At 42.3% G+C, this 16,522-nt stretch overlaps 1 protein-coding gene across 1 annotated transcript in view; it reads left to right on the top strand.

Annotated features, from left to right (window-relative positions):
* ADAMTS20 (ADAM metallopeptidase with thrombospondin type 1 motif 20) overlaps positions 1 to 16,522 on the top strand; it is a 298,739-nt gene that overhangs the window by 36,730 nt on the left and 245,487 nt on the right. The window lies entirely within an intron of this gene.

The following is a 16,522-nucleotide window of genomic DNA, read 5'->3' as shown; positions in this document are numbered from 1 at the left end:
ATGGGAGATCTTCTGATCATTTTTTTCAGTAACAACTGTCTAAAAGATTTCCATCACTTTAGAGAGATTCTCTCTCTTCATGTTGTGTCTACAACACAGTAGGTAAAATGTACTCTTTGTTTTCCTACTTTTTTTTTTCTACTTTATACACTTAAAGTGGATGTGAACCCACTACTCACCCAGTATAAAATAATGGCACAGTATCAATGTATATATACATGCAAGCCTCCTGCAGGAGGAGCCCCGCAAAACTCTGGAATCAGTGGGTGGGTCTCTTTGCCGGAGCTCGTGGGTGGAATCGTGATGTAACAAGACTTCCCGCCCACCTCTACACTCTCCTACTCTTTCTGCTGGCTCTGGGAGCTGACTGCACCACGAATATCCTCCTCAGTCACACTGATCACGCCCCATGATGAGTAACACCCAGTCAAAACTCAGAAAAGGCACCACATGACTTCAGCATGCCCAATCATGCTGAGGTCTGAGGTGGGGGGGAAGCATGGCCCCCCCTTCCGCAAAGCACCCCCCATGTTGAGGACACGCGGCCTGGTACGGCTCAGGAGTGGGGGGGCGCTCGGTCGTCCCCACACCTTTTCCTGACCGGCCAGTTAGCGTGCTCGGATAAAGGTCTGATATGGACCTAGGGGGGACCCCCACACCGTTTTTCCGGCGTAGGGCTTCCCCTTTAAGTCCATATCAGGTGACCGGACCAGCGACGTGTCAATCTCGCTGCCGAAGGCGGCGACATTGACTTCCTTTGCTAGTCCCGGCTACCTGGAGCCGTGCTCAAAATTAACAGACTTTTCTCCGTGCGGGAAAAGTCAGTTCATTTCAAAAGTACAGCGGACTAGCACACACATGCCCGTATTGTCCGGCGGACAAATTTTGATGCAAAACTACTTTCTAAGTCTGCCGTAATTTATCTAGTGATTTATCTAGTTGGTTGGTTTAGAAGTTGTCTTTTATAAAGAGATACAAAGGTTAGTAAATTGGGGTTGATTGCTATACAAAGAGGCTGTTTATTGCAAAGGCAGTTGCAATGTACAAGGGCATTTTTATTTTTTTTCTAAATCTTTTTATTGAAAATTTCACAGATTAACAATCATAAAATACAGGTTCAAGCTCAGTCAGACAGTAATTAAAATACATATCATATTCAGTATCATGAGAATAAAGTAACCGGAAGTACATGTATCTCTGTCTCCTATGCATATACTATGCAATGATGATCAAGTACCTTAATAATCATCGAAACATTTATCGAAGTTGGAATGACAGATTTGCAGTAATTCAAACAAGCCATAACTGTTTTTGCATATATGTCTAAAGACGTCTTCTAAATTTATCCCATAAGGCCCACTTTCGGAGAAAGGACTGCATTCTATTTTCCTGATATGCTATCGTTCTTTCGTATTCGAACGAGTGGTCAACTAAGGCCGTCACCTCTGACAATAAAGGAGAAGCAGTAGATTTCCATTTACGTGTGATACTCAGCCGAGCTGCGAATAAAATATGTGCCACTAAAGTGCGCTCTATGGGGGGATATATATCTTACTCCACACCTAGAAGAGCTTGTTCAGCTCTAAGGGGGTTTAAGATCCCTGTGATCTTAGCTATTACCTTGCCTTGTACAAGGGAATTTTCCCAGAACCTTAGTGAATGCGGTTCAATTTCAGTTTGCAAAAAATACCCCATCAAATAAAAAAATAAAAAAACACATTTTTTTTGCTTGTGTGTGTTTGGATGATGGTAATCAGCAGAACTTGACCTCATTCACTAAGCTCTGGGGATAATTCCCTTGCAAAGTGCAACTTTCCTTTTAACGTGAACAGTCTAATCAACCCCATAGGCTATAACAATGGCAAAGCATTTAGAGTAATGTATAAGCATATACTTCTATAATTATAAACGAATGGCAGTATAATTGGAGGATACAGGCTAGGACAATGTCTAGGACTAATATAGTAAACTGGATATGACTTAGTGCTATATTTATATATTTTGTTCTGGTATGACATTTCTTTGGACTCTGGCCTGTATAGGATGATGCTTACATGCTGATATACTGTATACGTAAAGAGCTCAAGACATGAAGTTGGTGTGTCTGAACTTTGTTTTTTAAGCAGAAGTTATGATTTAGTGTTAGGTTGTTTCTCAACATCTGGGGCTATCTTATGTTTAGTGAAAGCATAAAAATACATAAACAACCTGATCTATATTGCTCTTTTTTCAGAAGCATATGGTGTATGAGAAGCGTGTGTAAACAATAGATTATTTTGTCATTTTGCAAATTTTGTTTGTGTAACTTGATGATTCCAAAACTACGAGTCGACAGCATGTACAAGTATGTTTTTACAATAGGGATAGATTTTTAGCATTTTTTTTTACACATTTATGCAATTTTCTAGTTGTATACTTGGATAATTATGTGTAATTTGCCAAAAAGCAGAAGACCTCTTTACTTAAAGACTAATTATAATCTATTGTCAGTTCCTGGGGCCAGATGGTCCCTGGAACTAGCCTGTTTTAACTTTAGCAAACTAAAGTTAGTACTTAGCACTCTGGAGCTTACATAGCGTGTTTATCGGTAGAGATGAGGTTTGAGTTTGTACTACCTTATGTTTGCTGCAAATCCACAGGCACCACTGGATTTGCAAATTGTGAACTTTTGGCAAAAACATTGCAGGTTTAGTACCATAAATAAGTAAATCCCCATAATGCAGTGCATAGCCATTTCCATAGACAGCTGAGTCACAGCCAATAATCTGAAGAAATGGGTAAACCAGCCCATTCACTGTAAACAGTGATTATTGCAGACAAATTATCAGTGTGTGTTGTTAAGAAAAGTTGACAATTCTGTATAGGGAGAGATACTCTGTTATACTGTGCTTTTAATTGTGGCATTGGTACATGTCCCCATGGCATTGCCTGGTATTCTATGCCTTTTGTTTGACAATAACATGTTTATTACCTCTATAGATATCCAGAATTAAATTACATTTGCCCCTTCATAGACTTCAGTGGGGTTCACTGCACAGTTTGTGAACTTTGAATGAGATTTGAAAAACTGTTCATGAACCAAAACCCAGACAAGTTTGCTCATTCCTATTATCAGACTGCCGTTGGTCTAAGAGAATCTCTGGGTTTGTGAAATACCAACTTAGTAAGGGTTTTACACCTCTCCTAACAATGAAAACATGAAACATCATGAAACATGATTTTTTGTATTTTTTTGTTATAGTACTGTGGTGTACTGCCATGGGGTCCACTTAATTGAGAAAACAGCGAGGTAATATGAACTAGATCACCATGCACAGCACGGCTACTTCTTCAGACAATTCACTTGTTTTTACTTTGGTTTCTAGACACTAAAAGCAGGTTGACCTAGTTTTTTTCTTTTTTTCCTTTCATACTCACAAATAAAGACACAGTCATGAATGTTGAAGAGTAATAAGACTTTGGCGAAATGTGAGAACGGGAGCTTCCAATGCTGGAAACGACTTTACAAATTAATATCTTTTCTGTTACAATATCTTTTGATCGTATCTAATGTTTAATGTTTCTACCATTATTATTTATTTTCTTGTATCTTTAAAAATGTCAAGTTTAATATTATAAAACATCCATTATTTAACCTTTTGTAGGCAGACAATGATGGTCTTTTACAAACTCAAACGGAACAGACAGCTTAGTGTTTTCTCTGTAATCTTCGGATGCCATTATTAGGCCTTCTCTAGCAAGACAAGGAACAATATGCTAGTAGGTTCAATTCTCATAGCTAACACATCAGGATAAAGAATCTTATTAAAAAAAATAAGTGACAGTTGTTTTTAGCTAAGAACTATATGATTTAAAAATTAGTCATGTGGATAAAATCATTGTTCTTAAGCTTGAACTAAGGCTCTGTTCACATCTTGGCATACTTAATTTGAAATAGCGGAAAATCACGGGACACCCGAGCATTGTTTGTCACTTCCAGTGGCACCCCAATCACGGCGTGATTTTGCAGCGATTCTCGGGCAACATTTGCGGTAAAAATCACGCAAGCAGAATTGCGGGACACCTGTTGCCCAAAAGTAGTACAAGAGCTTCTTTTGGGTGACATGCGTCCCATGATTCTGTTTGGGCGATTTTACTGCAATTGTTACGAAAATGGTGGCGTGATTGGGCTGCCATTGGAAGTGAAAGGGAACGCATGGGCGTCCCCCGATTTGCCTCTATTTCGAATAGCGAGCGGAATTGTGGCGATTCGGCCCACGATTCGGAATGCCAAGATGTGAACGGAGCCTAAAGCTTTGTGTAGTCAACTTTATATGTTGTAACCCATAGCAACTAATCCTCAACAGATTGCTTACATAACCAACAAGAGCAGCCATTGCTTACCATAGAAAGTAGTGTTTGTTGTTGGTGTTTTGCAGGAAATAGTGGGGAATCCAACTAAAGTTTCAAACTTTCTAAACATTTGATTGTGTTCCTGGTCTCCCATGGGGTCTGTTCTTGCATTTGCAATGTAATCACCCAAATTGTTAATCCTTGTACCCAAAATGTAAACAATAATGTGGGGCATGCTGCAATATAAAGCATGTTAAAAAGAAATGTAAAATAAATACAAAAAAATGTAAATTAAAAGTTTTGTTTTGCATGGAGTGGGAAAGGATTAGAACTCATTCCCTGTTCTTACTGGTGTGTCGCTGTTTCAGATATTTTTTGTCCTATTGACAGCTGTCACTGGGTCAGAAAATAGATCAAAAATCCTACCCCATCAAATGTCTTCAGACTTTTGGATTCACCAAAAAACGTTTCCATAGGTAATTTTTCTCTTTCACTGATGGGCAGTGATAGGCTGCACTGATGAGGTTTCACTGATGAGCATGGATGGGAACTGATAGGCTGCATTGATGGCCACTGATGAGGAGGCACTGATGAGGCTGCACTGATAGGTGGCACTGATGAGCACTGATAGGCGGCATTGATGGACACTTATAGGTGGCATTGATGGACACTTATTGGTGGCATTGATGGGCACTAATAGGCAGCACTGATGGGCACTGGTAGGCAGCACGGATAGGCGACAATGATGAGGAGGCACTAATTGGCAGCACTGAAGGGCACAGATTGGTAGAACTGGTGGGCACAGATTGGCAGCACTGGTGGGCACTGTTGGGACTGCACTGATAATCAGGACCTGATTATCAGTGTACATGTCCCTTTTATCGGCTCTCTTCTCCTTCCCTCATGCTGTCAGCATCAGGAAAAGAGTGCAGATAACCAGCCTCTGTTTACCTCCGTGATCAGCTGTTTGGACACAGCTAATCACATTGCAAAGAGCCACTGATTAGCTCTTTATCTCAATCTGTGATCAGCAGTGTCCAGAGAACACAGTGATCACAGAGCGTGCCTCCCGCACCCTGCAGTCATATGATGGTCTTCCAGAACTAGATAACTGCACTGTAGCCGTCAAGTGGTTAAGGAGATTTGCTTTCACATTATGTTGTGCCTTTGAGGTGCTCCAATAGCATAAAACCCTTTTAAATCGTTAAAATTACACTTACATCAGGATGCAAAATAAGAGAGCTGTACAATATATCACCTCGCCGGCGGTGTAACAAACACATGCACTTCCGGGATTGCAGAAAAATGCGATAGCGTCAGCACGTAGCTCCGCCCTACGCATTTCGTAATACGTGGTGCCCAGGAGACATCACATATGATGAAACTCGTAGTGTTCAGACCATCTGTTCAGCAATTTTACAGTGTATGAATTGCCAATAATTTCAAAAGAGTATCTTAGGAGGCTGATGCTGGTAACAAATGTGCTGGGATTGAGCATTTTGGTTGATTCATTATAAATTTGCCTGTTCTGCACCTAACAATGTATATGTCAGATGAAAGAATGATTTTCAGATAGACTGGTTACTCATATTTAAATAAACAGATTCATTTGAATTCAACACTGGGAATATGGAAATATGTCCAATGGTATACAACAAACCCTTGCAACTAGTAAGAAATTTACATTTATTTGCTTGGCTCACCTATCTTGCTTTTATTACTTAATAGTTCCTATATTTTTTGTTCCTATTAAAAACTATGGATAAGCATGAGGGTGGAATGTGTACATCTCCTACAGGAAAAATACAAACACGTACAAGTAGTTGACCTTCAGCCCTATGCTACTAGCTTGAGATAACCAATTAGAAAAGCAGTTTTGAGATATTAGGTAACATTGGATGCTTTGCTATCTGCCAAGGCAGAGCTTTAATTTACAGTATCTCACAAAAGTGAGTACACACCTCACATTTTTGTAAATATTTTATTATAACTTTTCATGTGACAACATTAAGAAATGACACTTTGCTACAGTGTAAAGTAGTGAGTGTACAGCTTGTATAACAGTACAAATTTGCTGCCCCCTCAAAATAACTCAACACACAGCCATTAATGTCTAAACCGCAACAAAAGTGAATGCATCCCTAAGTGAAAATGTCCATATTGGGCCCAATTAGCCACTTTCCCTCCCCGGGTTCACGTAACTCATTAGTGTTAAAACCTCTCAGGTGTGAATGGGGAGCAGGTGTGTTAAATTTGGTTATTGCTCTCATTCTCTCATACTGGTCACTTGAAGTTCAACATGGCTTCTCAAGAACTCTCTGAGGATCTGAAAAAAAGAATTGTTGCTCTACATAAAGATGGCCTATGCTATAAGAAGTTTGCCAAAAACCCTGAATCTGAGCTGGAGCATGGTGGCCAAGACCATACAGACGTTTAACAGGACAGGTTCCACTCAGAACAGGCCCCGCCATGGTCGACGAGAGAACCTGAGTGCACGTGCTCAGTGTCATATCCAGAGGTTATCTTTGGGAAATAGACCTATGAGTGCTGCCAGCATTGCTGCAGAAGTTGAAGGGGTAGGGGGTCAGCCTGTCTGTGCTCAGACCATACACCGCACACTGCATCAAATTGGTCTGCATGGCTGTCGTCCCAGAAGGAAGCCCCTTCTAAAGATGATGGACAAGAAAGCCTGCACACAGTTTGTTGAAGACAAGCAGATTAAGGACATGTATTACTGGAATCATCCTGTGGTCTGATGAGACCAATATAAACTTATTTGGTTCAGATGGCGTCAAGCAAGTGTGGTGGCAACCAGGTGAAGTGTGTCTTGCCTACACTCAAGCATGGTGGTGGGAGTGTCATTGTCTGGGGCTGCATGATTGCTGCTGGCACTGGGGAGCTACAGTTCATTAAGGGAACCATGAATGCCAACATGTACTATGACATTCTGAAGCAGAGCATGATCCCCTCCCTTTGGAGACTGGGCAGCAGAGCAGTATTCCAACATGATAATGACCCCAAACACCCCTCCAAAACAACCACTGCTTGTTAAAGAAGCTGGCAGTGGTGATGGACTGGCCAAGCATGTCTCCAGACCTAAACCTATTTGAGCATCTGTGGGACATCCTCAAATGGAAGGTGGAGGAGCACAAAGTCTTTAACATCCAGCAGCTCTGTATGGAGGAGTGGGAGAGGACTCCAGTGGCAACCTGTGAAGCTCTGGTGAACTCCGTGCCCAAGAGGGTTAAGGCAGTGCTGGAAAATAATTGTGGCCACACAAAATATTAACACTTTGGACCAAATTTGGACATTTTTACTTAGGGGTGTACTCACTTTTTTTTGCCAACAGTTTAGACATGGCTGTGTGTTGAGTTATTTTGAGGGAGCAGCACATTTACACTGTTATACAAGTTGTAAACTCACAACTTTACATTGTAGTAAAGTGTCATTTCTTCAGTGTTGTCACATAAAAAGATATAATAAACTATTTACAAAATGTGAGGGGTGTACTCACTTTTGTGAGAGACCGTAGATGGCTCATAGTATCTATCTTGTTTTTGAAACTTCCGAATGATTATTTTTTTATAATGCAAGATTCAAATTGTGCATATATTCATACTTGCAAAGTATGTGTTTTGTGCTGTGACCCCATTTTTGTAATAGATAAAAAATATAATCAGCAAGTTTATCTGTACCTACATTCTTACCCATGATACAACATTTTATTGATTACTACATTTCCTGCATGTTACATAGTTACATATTAGGTAAGGTTGAATAAAGACAATAGTTCATCCAGTTCAACCTGTGTTGGCATATGTGTGTCAGTGTTGATAATCATTTCCCATATTCCTGTATGTTGTGTTCACTAAGATGCACATCCAAGAGTATTTTAAAAATATCATTACTCCCTGCTGACACCCCTAATTGTGAAAGAGAGTTCCACCTCCCTATCGCCCTGACAGTGAAAAAAACCCTGCGCAGTTTTAGGTAAAACCGCCTCTCATCCAATCTCATTGTGTGACCCCGTGTCCACCTACACTCCCTGAGACTGAATTGTTTTTTTCCTATGCTGGAATCACCATTGAGGTATTTGTAAATCACTATCATGTCCCCTCTCAAGGGTCTCTTCTCCAGCGAGAATAAATAGAGTGCCGTATTTATTTTGTTGCCCTTCTTTTTACTCGCTCCATCTCCATCACATTCCTTCTGAGGACTGATGAGTTTTATCTCTGTAGTATATCCCCTTTTTTGTGCATGTTAATATTCTGCCAGCTGTCTTGGTAGCTGCAGCTTGACGTTGCATGCTATTGCACAGTCTATCTTCTACTAGGACCCCCAGATCTTTCTCCATCCTTGATTCACCTGGAGGTTCTCTTCCTAGTGAGTAGTTTGTGCCTGTGTTTTTAGCCCCCAAGTGCATTACATTGCATTTCTCCATATTAAACCTTATTTGCCATGTAGTTGCCCACCCCATTATTTTATTCAGGTCTTTCTGTAAAATTTCTATATCCTGATATGAAGTTATTGCCTTGCTTATTGTTGTGTCCTCCGCAAAAACTGAGATTGAGCTATGTATCCCATCCTCTATATCATTTATGAATAAATGAAACAGAATAGGTCCCAAGACAGAGCCTTGGAGTACCTCACTTACCACTTCAGACCAGTCTAAGTACATGTTATTTATCACTACCCTTTGGACGCGCCCCTGCAATCAGTTTTCTATCCAAGAACAAACGTTATGGTTGATGCCTGCAAACTACAGCTTGTAGATTAAGCATCTATGGGGAACTGTATCCAATGCTTTTGAAGAATCCAGATACACCACATCCACAGGCCTCCCTCTGTCTAGATAACAGCTAACTTCCTCATAGAATGTTAACAGGTCATCAGGCTTTACCAATTTAGAGATCATGTTACATGCATTGTACACATAGAAACAACTTTTCCCAATGGAGCAGGAGGAGGGAGGAAGGGGTGGGTACCAGTTGGGAGCTTGTTCACTGCGGCTTCACAGAGGACTTAGCACTATCAACTCCCATAGCTGAATTTTAGCAGCAGAAAGTGGAGTGGACATCCCTGAACAAAATATTTATACAGGATCCAGCTGCCTGCATGGCATGGGACATAGTTCACTACAATTAGGTTACTAAAGTATAGAGATTTTTTTAATGTAAATATCAACTTTAACTAGACACACTTTAGTACTTGCAGGTTGCAGGACACCTTTGTCTAAATAAAATTAGTAAAAAAGTACACATTATAAATATTAATATACTGTATGTATATTTATTTTCTGTTTGGCCTCTCTGGCAAAATGGCCATAGGAAAATGTGAGTCTATTGCATATCCATTCAGTGGATCTCATTTACTATTACACTACTTCTTCCTTCCTCTGGGCTTCAGTGATCACACTTTGAAACTGTACTTGGTTGTGACATTTGCTGACCTGATATCTTCAGTCCAAGTTCAGTCCTATCATTTTTACACTCTGAACAGGTGGTGCTGTGATAGTATTCGCTATAAGGACATTTGGTAGGCTTAGTATAGTAGATTCATAAGGTGCATCCCATTTGAAATTACAAGGGTGATATGAATAAAAACAAAACACCACTTCCATTTAAACTATCAAATAGAATATTATCAGTAAGCATTTGGAAAAATAGCAGAATTACTTTCTTTAGATCAGAGTTCTTCTAATTGTTTCTATTAAAGTGATATTAACCACTTACAGACCGGACCATTTTGCTGGTCAAAGACCAGACCACTTTTTGCGATTTGGCACTGCGTTGCTTTAACTGACAATTGCGTGGTCGTGCAACGTGGTTCCCAAACAAAATTGAAGTCCTTTTTTTCCCACAAATAGAGCTTTCTTTTGGTGGTATTTGATCACCTTTGCGGTTTTTATTTTTTGCGCTATAAACAAAAATAGAGCGACAATTTTGAAAAAAACGCATTATTTTTACTTTTTGTTATAATAAATATCCCCCCTCAGTTTAGGCCGATACGTATTCTTCTACATATTTCTGGTAAAAAAAATTGCAATAAGCGATTATTGATTGGTTTGCGCAAAAGTTATAGCATTTACAAAATAGGACATAGTTTTATGGCATTTTTATTAATCATTTTTTTTTACTAGTAATGGCGGCGATCAGCGAATTTTATTGTGACTGCGACATTATGGCGGACACATCGGACATTTTTGACACATTTTTGGGACCATTGTCATTTATACCGCAATCACTGCTATATGAATGCAGTGATTCCTGTGTAAATGACACTGGCAGTGAAGGGGTTAACCAGGGGGTGGCAGTGTCGGGGTTAAGTGTTCCTAGGGGTGTGTTACTAACTGTTGGGGGCTGGGCTTTCATTTAGTGAACACTGATCTCTGCTCCAATCACATGGAGCAGAGATCAGCGTCACTAGTTGCTAGGCAGAATGGAGAAATGCTGTTTACAACGGCATTTCTTAATTCGGCCGCCCCGTGAGACGATCGCGGGTATGCCCGCGGCGATCGAGTCCGCGGGTCCCGCGACCGGACTCATGGGGGTCCCGACCAGCACGGGAGCGTTCCGGCGGCGGTGCGCTCCCGATGGCAGGGCGGCAAATTTAAAGGGACGTACAGGTACGCCCATTTGCCTGCCCGTGCAATTCTGCCGACATACATCGGCGTGCGCTGGTCGGGAACTGGTAAACTCAAAACCAAAATGTAATACATTGCAGCCAACCAATCAGTAAATGCGGTGGCCGCATGCGGTTTCTTTTTTTTGTCTTTTCCCCCTTTGTTTTTACCTGGGGATTATAGTGCCTCCACTCTGGATGAAGGAGCACAGGGGCTCCTTTGGACAGCAGCATTGTCTGCCTAGGGGGAGGTGAGTGTTGATTTTTTCCGACGGATTTTGTCCGAAACTAGTGTTGCATACACACGGTCGGACAAAGTTGTCGTAAAATCTGATTGCTCGGAACGCGATGACGTTCGTTCGTTCCAACGGGACTAGAAAACTGCGATAGAGAATTCGAATAACTTGCAGAATTGAGTGATAGTGATTTGTGGGGAAATTCATCATCAGACACTGAAAGTGTCGACATCGACAATTCTGCGACTGAGCAAATTTCTGTGTTTTTGATTTGATTACATTATTGAATAAAATGTATTATTATTATATTATTATTTTTTATAATTACAGTATTGTTTTTTATTATATTATAATTTATGATTTTATGATTTTTTGTTGAAAACTTGATCATACCAGGGATGTCTACTAGACTCTTGTTTGGACAGATTTAAATTAGTTATTCCTAAGAATTACAGGCTTACAATATAAAATGCCAAATTTCCATGCAAAACAATGTACCGTATATACTCGAGTATAGGCCGACCCGAATATAAGCCGAGGCCCCCAATTTACCCCCAAAAAACTGGAAAAAATTATTGACTCGTGTATAAGCCGAGGGTGAGACATGCCTGTCCATCCCTGTGTGTCCGTCCATCCCTGTGGGTCCATCCATCCCTGTGTGTGTGTCCATGCATCCGTGTGTGTGTGTGTGTGTGTCCATGCATCTGTGTGTGTGTGTGTGTGTGTGTGTGTGTGTGTCCGTGCAGCCTACCTGTGTCCAGCCTGCCTGTGTCCGTCCAGCCTGCGTCCCGTCCAGCCTGCGTCCCGTCCAGCCTGCGTCCCGGCCCGTCCCGGCCCGTCCCGGCCCGGCCCGTCCCGTCCCGAGCCGAGCCTCCGTCCTTCAGCTCTTCGTCGGCGGCCATTCTAGGATTCAAAAGCCGCGCCTCCGTCGGTGATAGGCGGAACACTCAATTTCCCACTGACTGCTGTTCCGCCTATCGGATGTCCGTGATAGGCGGAACACTCAATTTCCCAGCAGCCTGTGTTCCGCCTATCACGGGCATCGTCTCATCCTCGTCCGTAGTACGAGGATGAGACGATGCCCGTGATAGGCGGAACACAGGCTGCTGGGAAATTCAGTGTTCCGCCTATCACAGGCGAAGGCGGAGCCGGAGGCGCGGCTTTTGAATTCTAGAATGGCCGCTGTCTGTCTGCTCGACACGCTGATCGAGCGGGCAGACAGCGATGACTCGAGTATAAGCCGAGGGGGGCACTTTCAGCCTCAAAAAAGAGGCTGAAAATCTCGGCTTATACTCGAGTATATACGGTACTACTTTGACATTCAAAAATCAGTCAATCATACCGCAAGGGAGGTTAAAAACACTTTTGTGTTTTTAATCTTGTAATATTTTGCAGTGATTATTTTTCTGTGGCTCAATAGGTAAACCTAACCTCGCTATCTCAAAATATTTACTCCTATGAACATAATTGTTTTTTAACCTGTTGGCACCGACGGCACGCAAATATGCGGCCTCTCGGCAGGTGGGCCTTGGCGGCAAACACCCGCATATTTACGCATAACTTTACAGACCCAGCTGTGCTGAGAGTGCGTGCCCTGCATGCTCCAGACACTAGTTCACTGATTGTGATCAAGAGTTTTCCAGTCATGTGACCGCTATGGCAGCCAATCACGGCATTCACATGATCATAGACCCTGCCCTTCCTCCTGGCATCTGAAAATCCTTAAAGAGTTTGGGGGCGCCAAAGGGTTACATTTATATGAAATTAATTTTTTGGAGGTATCCATAGGATGGTGGCTTTGTGGCATAGTCATCTGATAATACAATATTTTAATTCTCTACTATTTCATTGCATACCTCCCAACTTATTTAGATGGGAATGAGGACACCTATTAGAAAAAGTATGTAGGCATAATACACACCCCCTGCCACATCTCCTTAACTTCCTTAGCGGTAATCCCGAGTGTGGCTTGGGGTGGATTTATTTTCTTACATCAGGGAACACAGAGCCATAGTACTTACTATGTGGGTTATAGGACCACTTATAGGTGATGGACACTGGCATGCCCTAAGGCAATAAGGGTACTCCCTATATAACCCCCCCCCCCACTACTGGGAGTCCTCCATTTTTTTGCCAGTGTCTAAGGTGTTGGGGCTAGCCATGCTGACCGGATGCGTTCTAATGTCTTTTCATGGGCTAAATGAATGGTTTCCCCGGGCCTCTTGTCCGAAGAAACGAGGTTTTGCTTGCAGATGCTTCTCTTTTAGAGAGCTGGACCCTGGGATCCAGTACTTTTTGGTAGTAAGGCCATTTACTGGCAGGGTGCTGTCGGAGGTCCAGGATTGTGGGTAACCTGAGGTTCCCTTGTTCCTGAAGGTTTCGGAGCCCACCGTGAAAGGTGAAGATTGGATTTATCTCAGATAACCCTGTTGCGAGGAAAGGTAAGGGAGATTTTCTCAGGAATTTCTCCTTCTATGTATAATACTGTCATGCCTATGTGTCACCACTGGGGGTTGTATTGAGCACTCACCTGATGCTGGAAACAGTGCAGAAGCTTTAATTTCTCCTCTCCTCCGGCCTCAAGCAGATCCTCCGGTAAGAAAGGGGGTCTGGTTCTCCTCCTGCGCCCCCAATGTTGTTTTTTTTTTCTCTCCTTCGGGGGATTGATATGCCAAAGCAGTTTCCTTTAAAAAAAAAAAGGATTTACCCCCCCCCCCTCCCCACCATGTCTGCTGTTTCACAGGACACCGCTCACGCGGGAAAACACTTTCCTTTGAAAGGAAAGGGGGGTCATAATTCGTGCGGGGGTCACACATGCAGGAAGTTGTTAAAGCAGTGTGTGTGAAGCTGCTGCCTGGCTGTGGAGGGACAGAGCAGGAGCATGGCTTGTTTCAGGTTGGTGACACGGGCTTTTCCCTTTGACATATTGTACTTTACCAGGCTAGGATTAATAGCAGCTAATGGCGCTGGACTATAGCCTAGCAGTGTACATTCTTTTGCTGGTAATGTCTCTGCTTTATGCTTCAGGCTATGAGTGGTAATGGGACCAGGAACTCCTCTAAGGGTTATAAAGGGGTAAATGGTTTCACAATAAACTAAATCCATTTCCAAAATAATGTCATCCTCCTCTGAGAGGAATGCGGCTGGTCAGATTGAGCCATCAGGGGGAACTGGTGTTGCAGCTGCGCTAGACACTTCAGTTCCTGTATATATCTCACAAGAGATTTTTTCTTCTACCATTTGTAAATTGGATAGAAGATTGATGCTATGATATCTCTCCTTAGTGGGGCTAAACATAGCAGATTCCCATCTAGTGCTCAGGACCCTCTTGTTGAGGTGCAGGGGATCAGGTAGATCTTCAAAATATTTGGAAGATATTTATTTATCCTCTTCCAAGGATCCTAATATAGAAGGAGTAGCATCACAAGACAGGTTGCTTGTGCACTCCCTTACTAAATTGGTTTGTTCAACCTTTTTGCTGCCTGCAGCGCAGGCTCTCGAGGAACCCACCTCTATTATCTCTCATTAGAACCTCCCCCACCTGTTTTTTTTTTTTTCTATTCATGCATGGCTAAAAAGGCTTATGTATTCTGAATGGGAACACAATATTATCCTCCTAAGAAATTCTCCACACTTTATCCTATGGAAGAGGATTTCTATCAAACAAAATGGGGGGTTCCAGCAATTGATGCTGCAATTGCCTCAGTGAGCAAGAATTTCACATGTCCGGTGGATAATGCACTGATGTTAAAAGATCCAACAGATAAAAAGTTGGAACTTCTTTCTAAAAGCAATATGTCTTTAGCAAGTTCAGTAGCGCAGCCGGTTCTTGCTGCAATTAGTGCATCCCAGTCCATTAAGGACCAGTTTGTGGAGATACTTAAGAGTCTGCCTGATCAGCAGGCCCAATAATGGGCTGGCGTATCAGACGCACTATGTTTCACAGTAGCTGCTAGGAAAGATTTTATCATTTAAGCCTCACAGCTTATGCTTGGACTAGTGTATTCTCGCAGAGTTCTATGGCTGGAAATTGGTCAGCCGAAGAAACCTGTAAACAGCTCCTAGCCAGTTTCCCCTTTTCATGGTGAATGGCTATTTGAAGATGATCTGGATAAAATACATCCAAAGGATCTCTAATGAGAAAAGGTCTCTTTTTACCAGTAAAGAAGAAGTTCAAATATTTCTCCTTTAAGCATGCTGCCTCTCTTGTGCCAGGGGCATCAGCCTCCAGATGGTCTTGATGGCCTCAACCATCAAGTTCAAGGGGAAGACCCCAAGGGCAGCACCAGGGTCAGAAGAGATGTTGGGGCAGAAAGCCCACAAAGCAGGATGCTAAAGCCTCCTTATAAAGGGGCGCCCCTGCTCACTCGGGTGGGGGGAAGGCTCCTGCATTTCTTAAAGATCTGGCAGGAACAATGTCAAGACAGATGGGTGGCTTCTGCAGTTTTCTCTAGGTTACAACTAGAGTTCTGGGAGTTTCCGTCTCCTCGTTTTTTTTTCGAAGGGCGAATGTTCCCAAGGATCCAGAGAAAAAGAATTCTCTCTTTCTGGCTCTGGATCATCTATTATCCCAGCGGTGATATCAGAGGTTCCCTTAGTGGAACAAGGCACAGGTTTTTGATTCAGGAGAGGTAAGACCCATTCTAGATCTCAACGATCTGAATCGGCACTTAAACATCCGATCCTTTTGCATGGAGTCAATCTGATCGGTTGTGTCCATCCTGCAAGGAGGAGAGTTTTTGGCTTCAATTGACATCAAAGATGCATATCTCCACGTGCCAATATTTCCCACTCACCAGAAATTTCTGTGCTTTGAAATATTAAATCATTATTTTCAGTTGTAGCCCTGCCATTCGGTTTAGCCACAGCACCACGGGTGTTCTGAAAGATTCTGGCACCTCCTTTAGCCAGATTAAGGGCTCAAGGCATAACAGTCCTAGCCTATTTAGACGATCTACCTTTAATAGATAATTCAGTATCAGGTCAAAACCAGAGTCTGATCACAGCTGTAACTACCTGGAATCTCTGGGTTGGATACTCAACCTAGGAAAATCCTCCTTAAAACCATCAAGGAGATTACAGTACTTGGGGCTGGTTATAGATACCGTATAGGTATTCTTACCCCAGACAAGAATCGGTTTCATTGTAGGACTAATTCAACTTATCATAACAAAGAAAAATCCATCCAATTGGCTGTGCATGAGATTGTTAGGGGAAAGGGTGCCCTCCTTCGAGGCCGTCCCTTACACGCAGTTTTCACTCAAAACTGCTTCAAAACACCATCCTGTTGGTCTGGAATAGAAAGATTCAGGCCTTGGTTTTTTTCCAGTACG

The sequence above is a fragment of the Lithobates pipiens genome, unplaced genomic scaffold (assembly GCF_037356315.1).
Source record: "Lithobates pipiens isolate NorthernLeopardFrog02 unplaced genomic scaffold, aLitPip1_a1.2 Scaffold_8, whole genome shotgun sequence".
Taxonomy (NCBI): domain Eukaryota; kingdom Metazoa; phylum Chordata; class Amphibia; order Anura; family Ranidae; genus Lithobates; species Lithobates pipiens.
This window is presented reverse-complemented; position numbering and strand designations above follow the sequence as displayed.